The sequence below is a fragment of the Pristiophorus japonicus genome, chromosome 2, assembly GCF_044704955.1.
Source record: "Pristiophorus japonicus isolate sPriJap1 chromosome 2, sPriJap1.hap1, whole genome shotgun sequence".
Classification (NCBI taxonomy): domain Eukaryota; kingdom Metazoa; phylum Chordata; class Chondrichthyes; family Pristiophoridae; genus Pristiophorus; species Pristiophorus japonicus.
The window spans coordinates 165924538-165933953 of NC_091978.1; positions in this window are offsets into that span (position 1 = coordinate 165924538).

Here is a 9416-nt window from a genome sequence, read left to right on the forward strand (position 1 = left end):
TTGAACCAGGGAGGCAACATACCATCCTGGAGTCTCGATTGCAGCTGCACAAACGCCTATCTATTCCCCTTACAATAGAATCCCTTACTACTATAGCTCTCCCATCCTTTTCCTGCCCTGGGCGACCAACGAGGTACGTGAGGGCAACCAATGCCGCAAACGATTGAACGACCTTGTCGGATCTGCAAGAGTAAGTATTACATTTATTTACATGTACTATGTATTTATATAATTTGATTTGTAAGAGTCATGATTGACTATCATCAGATGTGAGGTCTTTCACTTTTACCAGGAATGTTGTATGTCTTTTGGTAAAGAATGATAATTATCATAATAATCATGATTACGTCTGTCGGTTATGTGTTGTACCAGTCTCTGTGACAATGCCTAGCAATGATATCACGCAATAATCTCATGCCATGTCATCCTGTTACCTTTTACAGAAAAAGCTCTCACCGAATAGGTCCGAGCAAAAGGGTGGGGGGCCACCAATCACCAGCGACATCACTGACATGGAGGAGTGGGTCCTCGCACTCGTGGGGAGGTACCCCCAGATGGCCACACAGGCAGCTGCAAACCCTGAAGTGATGCCATGTGAGTAAAGTATACACCATTGCATGATCTAAAGTCAATTGATGCCACACCCACTCATATCCGAACAATAATATATGATAGATGATTTCTACAATTGTCTTAAAAATAATGCTGGCCTCATGGGAATCATTGCAATGCAGAATGTGTTGATGGTCATGAAATGTGATGTCTGTGATGATTTTGATAGTAGCGGTGCTTTTGTCATGCATATGCTGGTGATGTGAGTACACTGTATTGCTCCCTGCAACTTGGGGAACTTAGCAGTACAGTAGAATGCTGCAGCCCTGTCAGTCTGAACCTCTGTGGTCATAGGGAAGTCCATCCTACTCGCGTACAGGGCGTCCGTGGACTGTCTAATGCAGCAATGTGTGGCATGCTGAGACAGAGGGGAAATGTCATCCATGGAGGCCTGAAAGGAACCGGAGGCATAGAACGACAGTGCCGCGGTGACCTTGACCTCGACGGACAGTGATGTCCGGAAGGTGCTGGCAGACTGCAGATCTGCCCTGATGAGCTGGCATATTTCTCTGATCACCACTTTATGGAAGCGCAGTCTCCGAAGGTAGGTGTTCTCGAATAAGTCAAGGTAGGACCGCTTCTCCCTGTAAGTGTGGGGTGTGTATAGTCTGGACCTCCTCCTCAGTCTGGCACGTCTTAGATTAGGCATACAATGCTATGCATTAGACGTTGTGCTATTTGCATTCTACAGCATCTGCATAGTAATCGATGCAGGCTGAGAAATCGCTGGCACCATTGCAATAAAAGTGCAATGTCGATTGTTCACAAGCAATAAATTTCAACACTAAAAGAAACCTGCAATAAAACCTAATCAGCCACAGTCTGAAAAGATATCTGTTCAGATGGTCACTGATGTGGAGTATGACAAAGACGTTCAACACAGGCCTGTTGTGGAGAAAAGAATTGTTTAATTGCTTGATCAAGGGAGACACAGTCTACACCAGTTCCCACCGTTCTCATCGAACACTTTAGGAACTGCTTCTTTTATACAGAATTCTTTGCAAAGTCCTCATTTACATTATCATTGGTCAGTCTTTCTACCGCATGACAATTTTTTTCCGCTTTGTTAAAGATTGTTTAATTAAAATTTTGTTAATTATTTCACATCCTCCTTGTGTATGAACATAGAAACATAGAAACATAGAAAATAGGTGCAGGAGTAGGCCATTCGGCCCTTCGAGCCTGCACCACCATTCAATAAGATCATGGCTGATCATTCACTTCAGTACCCCTTTCCTGCTTTCTCTCCATACCCATTGATCCCTTAAGCCGTAAGGGCCATATCTAACTCTCTCTTGAATATATCCAATGAACTGGCATCAACAACTCTCTGCAGTAGGGAATTCCACAGTTTAACAACTCTCTGAGTGAAGAAGTTTCTCCTCGTCTCAGTCCTAAGCTTACCCCTTATCCTTAGACTGTGTCCCCTGGTTCTGGACTTCCCCAACATTTGGAACATTCTTCCTGCATCTAATCTGTCCAGTCCCATCAGAATTTTATATGTTTCTATGAGATCCCCTCTCATCCTTCGAAACTCCAGTTAATACAGGCCCTATGTATCCTGCATCCTACCTCCTGCCACTAACAGGAATTTATTTCTAAGTTATGAATACAACAGGAAGCCACTTCCTACGCCTATGACCTTAGCTCTGAATAATAGGAACTGTACCATTGTCCTATAGTTGCACCTGCTAATTCTGCCACATCAGCAAATTGTGTTTTTGCCTTCCTAATCGAAAACGTGTTTAACTCTTTAATTCTCGCTTCAGTCACTTCACCTGAGAAGAGCTCCAGAGTCAATCCAAACTCCCCCGAAGTTCAAGCAGCCTTTTCAATGAAACGACCTGCAATTTGAAAAATGGCGTCCACACCGCTGTGATTAGTTCAGAACAGTTCAACTTTTTCAGAGTGGTGTTTTGGGTGAGCGATACTGTGGGTGAGATGTGTGCGAGGTGGTGAAAGTGATGCTGGGCGATCTCCTGGGCGTACGTTTTGGCAAATGTGATCTTTACGACAAAAAAAAGTGGGCGGCCGGTATTATAGAATCTCGGCATTAATTATGTGCCAAAAGTAACGCTGGGCGATAGTATTGGCATTGGTTTCACCCATTCTGATGATTCTGCCCAACAAAAGTGGACGGGCAGTATTATTTGTTCCCGGCATTACTTACATGGTGAAAGTAACGCTTGGCGATAAGTGTCCGAAAAATGGCCGTCAGTTTCCATTTTGTGGCTAAATGGGCAATATCTGAGTGTTTTACCTCATTTCAGCGATAAAATGGATATTAAGTGGGCGTTATGCATGCCAAAATAATGGAGCCCTATATATCTAGCCCTATATATCTTTAAGTAGCACTCGAAATCCTCTGCAACGACATGTTTACTCCCAATCAGCTGGTCGCCGTTGGGAGAGAACGTTAGGTCAAGCACTATCCACAAAATGCAGTGCAGCCACCTCAATGAGCACTCATAGGCAATTAAAAGGCAATCAACCCTTAATGACTCTCCGGTCGGCCGTTCCTAGCACAAGCTTTAACTCCTTTATCAAGATGGCGTCTTGCCCTAAACGCGGCCTAAACCAGGGTTTTGGCTTTAGATCCCATCTTGGCCATCTCGGCGGCTGTTTAGCACTGAAAGTATCTGGGGAAAATTGCTCCCAGGATCTTTAGATTGGAAACTAGCCAATGTGGGGCTTGTATTTATGCTATCAGCTCATGTTACTGGTACACAAGCTGGTGTTGTGAATTATTCAGAAATTATTTGGCAGTGTTAGTGTGCCCTAGAGAGCTGTGGAAGCTCAGTCATTGAATATATTCAAGACAGAGATTGATAGATTTTTTTGGATACTAAGGGAATCAAGGGATAGTGCAGGCAAGTGGAGTTGAGGTAGAAGTTCAGCCATGATCTCATTGGATGGCAGAGCAGGCTCAAGTGGCCAAATGGCCTAATCCTGCTCCTATGTCTTAAATTTTATGTTCTAATATATTTGTCATTGATACGCTCTAAACAAAAGATTAGAGTAATGTTTTTGAAATTACAACAAATTTGAATCAGGTAATTCATTTTAAGTTCACTTATTTTAGAACAGGGCACGAATCTCAGTCGGTAAGTTATGTAATTTTAAAGGTCAGTAGCTGGATAGCCTTTAGTTGTTAATGCTGAAAGTCACTTATCTCTTGGCTTTCTTGCTACATGGAAAACCCATTATGATTCGTATAATTGTCCAACAGTTGAACATCTTCCTTAAAGTATAAAAGTTCAGGAACTGTAGTGAACATTAAATAAGTTAAAAGTCTAGAAATTAACAATATTAATGAATTAATGCTTTGTCTGCTGTTTTAGGGGAGTAATTTATCCATTTAAAATTGTTAATATTGTGCCTACATTAATATAGTAGAATGAAGAGTACTGTGCAAACACATTAGGCTGAATTTTAATGGAGAAGGTGAGTTGGAGCCGGTGAGCTCCGAGACGGTCGGGAAACCCGGGAGAAGGGGTTTCCCGCAAGTCCTGCTAACGTTAACAGCAAGTACTGATTTGCATGGAAAGCCTTTGTTTCCTACACACAGGTTGAGAGGCTGGCGAGTTGCAGGCGAATATGGCCTGTGGCACTAAGCCGCACAGAGGCTGGAGGGAAGAATCACATGGGGGCCGGGCCGGGAAGAAGATCAGGGGCTGAACTGGGAAGAAGATCGGCGGGTGGCGGGTGGTAGGGGTGGGGTTGGTGCGGGGTGGGGGGAGCAGGAGGGTCAGGCTGGGAAGAAGATCGGGTGGTTGTGATTGGAGTTGCGGCTGGGAGCAGATCGGGGGGGCGGGGGTGGGGAATCCAGTGAGTCGGACACTGGAGGAGATGGGGGGGAGGGGTCTGAAGAGGATCCAGAGGAGATAGAGGAGGTGGAGGGATTGGAGATCTGGGGGAGGGAGGCCTGTGGGGGGTGGGGTGGGGTGGGGGTGGCTGGGATAGGAGACAAGGGAGGGGGTGAAGGCCTCATGAAGGCGTGAGGGAGGGGGGAGGCCTGGCAGTCATTTCTAGGGAGGTGAGATCGGAGGCCTCATGGGAGGAGTCTCCAATAAGAGGGGAGTGGGTTTGGCAGGAACCCTGGATCCAGGAGGTAGGTGTAAAGGCACTTACCTCCTGGATGCAGCAGTCCTCGCCTTGCTTTAGCTGGCAAGTTTTACGAAGTGGGCAAAACCTGACCAGCTAAAGTAAATACGAAATGGAGGTCAAGGAAGAGGCTTCCAGACACATTATAATATTTAAATAGACGACCCACCTCCTGGGAGTGGGTTGGCTGTCCGCCCCCATCCCCCCTCCTATAAAATCGGAAGCCAGCGGCTTGGAGGTGGATTCAGGTCAGGATTCACAATTGTTAACACTACGCTCCCAACCCATCCATTTTTTTTTGTTAAAATTCTCCCATTAAATCCCAGAATTTCTTCGGAGCTGCTACCATTTCTGTGGACATGAACATGGGGATAACTCCACACTTCTGCTGAAGTTACAGTGGCAGAGTGGGAACTGCTCCGAGAAAATTCCTGCTTAAATGTTTTGGCTTGCAATATTATTGGCAGTCATTTCTCGGCTTATAAGTCACCTATTTTGCCCAGGATTTGTTTTCTGTGGAGCTGCTGTTGCAGCTTTAGGATCAAGGTAAATGTTCCATAAGTTGGTCTAAAATGGAAACCATTTCCAGAAAATAGTTTCGGTAATACACGCCGCGATATGTGTGCGCACTAGGTCAGTGCAGCAGAGCTGGTCGCCAGTCTTGGTTAATCCTTGCTACTGGACCAAAACCTAGCTCTGTCAAGCCCGTGTGGTGGCTGGTGTGCAACAGCCACCACACGTTAAAAAAATCCACACACAGGCATCTTCCACCCTTCAAGATTTAGTTCAGGACCTGGACCGTTTGGTCCTTCATTGAAACACCTGTAAACTTTTTGACGTGGTAGCAAGTCATCCTCGATTTGAGGGACTGTCTATGATGATGATGAAGTCACTCAGTATGTAAAAATAATTTCCTAACTTCTGAAATATAAGTGGAATAATTTATATTTATTATTATTTTAATATGTCAAACATGAATTTTAAATATTAAACTAAATTGACATAAGTTATTTTCTAAGCATGACAGACCTATCAGGTTTGTATATTACAAACATGCACCCAGCATTGAGCTCCATGCACTGGGACTGCATTTCAGGAATTCAAACGCAGAGATCAGCGAGAGCCACATGAACTTTTGTCCATTCAATTCATCCATATTGAATGCGCAATTTTTTTTTAAAAAGCTATAGGATACATTAACATTTTACAGAAATGGTGCAAAAGTGGGAAAATGCATTGGCGATCTGGTAAGAGTTCAGCACGCAATTACAAATAATTTCCGGAGATATATATTCAATAAGGTGCCACATAAAAGGTTACTGCACAAGATAAAAGTTCACGGGGTTGGAGGTAATATATTAGCATGGCTAGAGGACTGGCTAACAAACAGAAAACAGTGAGTCGGGATAAATGAGTCATTTTCAGGATGGTAAACAGTATCTAGTGGGGTGCCGCAGGGATCGAAGCTGAGTCTTCAACTATTTACAATCTATATTAATGACTTGGATGAAGGGACCGAGTGTAATGTAGCCAAGTTTGCTGATGATACAAAGATGGGTGGGAAAGCAAATTGTGAGGAGGACACAAAAAATCTGCAAAGGGCTAACTGAGTAGGCAAAAATTTGGCAGATGGAGTATAATGTGGGTAACTGTGAGATTATCCACTTTGGCAGAAAAAATAGAAAAGCAAATTATAATTTAAATGGAAAAAAATTGCAAAGTGCTGCAGTACAGAGGGGCCTGGAGGTCCTTGTGCATGAAACACAAAAAGTTAGTATGCAGGTACAGCAAGTAATCAGGAAGGCAAATGAAATGTTGGCCTTTATTGTAAGGGAGATAGAGTATAAAAGCAGAGAAGTCCTGCTACAACCATACAGGGTAGTGGTGAGGCCACACCGAGAGTACTGCATACAATTTTGGCCTCCGTATTTAAGGAAGAATATACTTGCATTGGAGTCTGTTCAGAGAAGGTTCACTAGGTTGATTCTGGAGATGAGGGGGTTGACTTATGAAGATAGGTTGAGTAGCTTGGGCTTATACTCATTGGAGTTCAGAGGATGAGAGGTGATCTTATCGAAACATATAAGATAATGAGGGGGCTCAACAAGGTGGATGCAGAGAGAATATTTCCACTCATAGGGAAAACAAAAAATAGGGGACATAGTCTCAGAATAAGGGGCCGCCCATTTAAAACTGAGATGAGGAGGATTTTTTTCTCTCAGAGGGTTGTAAGTCTATGGAATTCTCTGTCCCAGAGAGCTGTGGAGGCTGGGTCCTTGAATATATTTAAGACGGAGATAGACAGATTTTGAGCAATAAGGGAGTGAAGGGTTATGGGGAGCGGGCAGGGAAGTGGAGCTGAGTCCATGATCAGATCAGCCATGATCTTATTAAATGGCGGAGCAAGCTCAAGGAGCCAGGTGGCCTACTCCTGCTCCTATTTCTTATGTTCTTATGTTTTTATGTTCAGCTCTAAAACAGCTGGTTAATTGACAGAGCTGAGCAGTTGTGGCTCGTCCTGTAAACCATAGAAATGCCTCACTAATGTTTGATGGGTTGAAGCAAACTGAAGAAAAATCTCTGGAGAACATTCTGGATGATGTATGTGCAGCTTACAAAAGCAAAATGGCAATTCTATTCATGCTTTAAAACAATTTTTCAAGTGTCCATATATTTTTACTGCAATGAGCACTAGTGAGGGTTCACGGTCCCCGATGAAGCAGATTCTGCAACACAGCATGAGGGTGCAGAAAAGATTTACAAGAATGGTTCCAGGGATGAGAGACATTAGATATATGGATAGACTGGAGAAGTTGGGGGTGTTCTCCTTGGAGCAGAGAAGGTTGAGAGGAGATTTCATAGCGGTGTTCAAAACCATGAGGGGTCTAGACAGAGTAGATAGAGAGAAACTGTTCCCATTGGAGGAAGGGTCAAGAACCAGAGGACACAGATTTAAGGTGATTGGCAAAAGAACCAAAGGCGACATGATGGAAAACTTTTTTTACACAGAGTGGTTAGCATCTAGAACGCACGGCCTGAGAGGATGGGGAGGCAGATTCAATCGTGGCTTTCAAAAGTGAATTGGATAACGACCTAAAGGAAAAAAAATTGCAGGGCGAGGGAGTGGGACTAGCTGAAGTTGTCTTGCAGAGAGTCGGCAAGATCTTGACTGGCCGAATGGCCTCCTGTGCTTTAAACATTCTATGATTCTATAATGTTGTGGCTACAACTAACAGTGGTCGCTATCTGCTGCCATGATACTGGAATACTCATGGAAGAAATAAAATTATCATGACCTGTTGAAGTGTTTGGTGGTAGATTTTTTCTTACTGGGACCGATCAAAGAACTTTCCAATCATTATCACTGACTTGTAGATTATGCATCCATATTATTTGTAGTTTTTCAATAAGGTATTAGAATATATCTGTAATAGCGCTCCACCTAGTCGACTACTGATATAATAACTGATGAAATAACTATTAAAAAGATCATGTGGCAAGGTCAAGTGGCCACAGTTCTGTTAAGGAGACATCTTCCAGTGTGTTTACTTATGCAGCTATATCCAAAGATATCACAGACTGGTGACGAGGGTAGGATTTTTGGATTCCCTCGCTAATATTTCTGCTGGTGGATAATCCTTACCACCAAACGATGAGGAGACTTTGACAAGTTCTTTGTTTTGCAGAACAGCTAAAAATCCAAGGTAAATTTCAAGCACACTTGGTTGAACTGTCATCATTGCCAGAGTCCAGATTGCCATAACTATGGGAATATCATCATCATCATAGACAGTCCCTCGGAATCGAAGAAAACTTGATTCCACTCTTAACATCAGTTCTTATGTGGCTGTAGAGTTCAATATGAGAACTACAGTCCCTGTCACAGGTGGGACAGATAATCGTTGAGGGAAGGGGTGGGTGGGACTGGTTTGCCGCACGCTCCTTCCGCTACCTTCGCTTGATTTCTGCATGCTCTCGGCAACGAGACTAGAAGTGCTCAGCACCCTTCCGGATGCACTTCCTCTACTTAGGGCAATCTTTGGCCAGGGACTCGCAGGTGTCAGTGAGGATGTTGCACTATATCAGGGAGGCTTTGAGGGTGTCCTTGTAACGTTTCTGCTTCCCACCTTTGGCTCGTTTGCCGTGAAGGAGTTCCGAGTAGAGTGCTTGCTTTGGGAGTCTCGTGCCTGGCATGCGAACTATGTAGCTTGCCCAGTGGAGCTGATCAAGTGTGGTCAGTGCTTCAATGCTGTGGATGTTGACCTGGTTGAGGACATTAACGTTGGTGCATCTGTCCTCTCAGGGGATTTGTCGGATCTTGAAGAGACATCGTTGGTGGTATTTCTCTAGTGACTTGAGACTATGGGAATAATAGAGCACTTGGATGACTTCCATCATGATTAAGAGACTTTTGGAGCATATGTGGAGCAGCTAGAAAAGTTTTTCACTGCAAATAGTATAGTTGAAGTCCATGATTATAAACTGTGGTTGTCGAAAGGAAACGGGCTTTTGTTGACAACCACTAATTTTCTAGATTGAAGCAAGCCCCGACGTGTATGAAACCCTTAAAAATGTGCTTGTTTGGGTCAAGCCAAAGGACACGCCACTGATAGACATTCTAACCAAGTTAGAACAGCACTGCAGTCCTGAGCCCCTGGAAATTGCTGAAATTTATTGTTTTGGAACACAAAATCAATTAA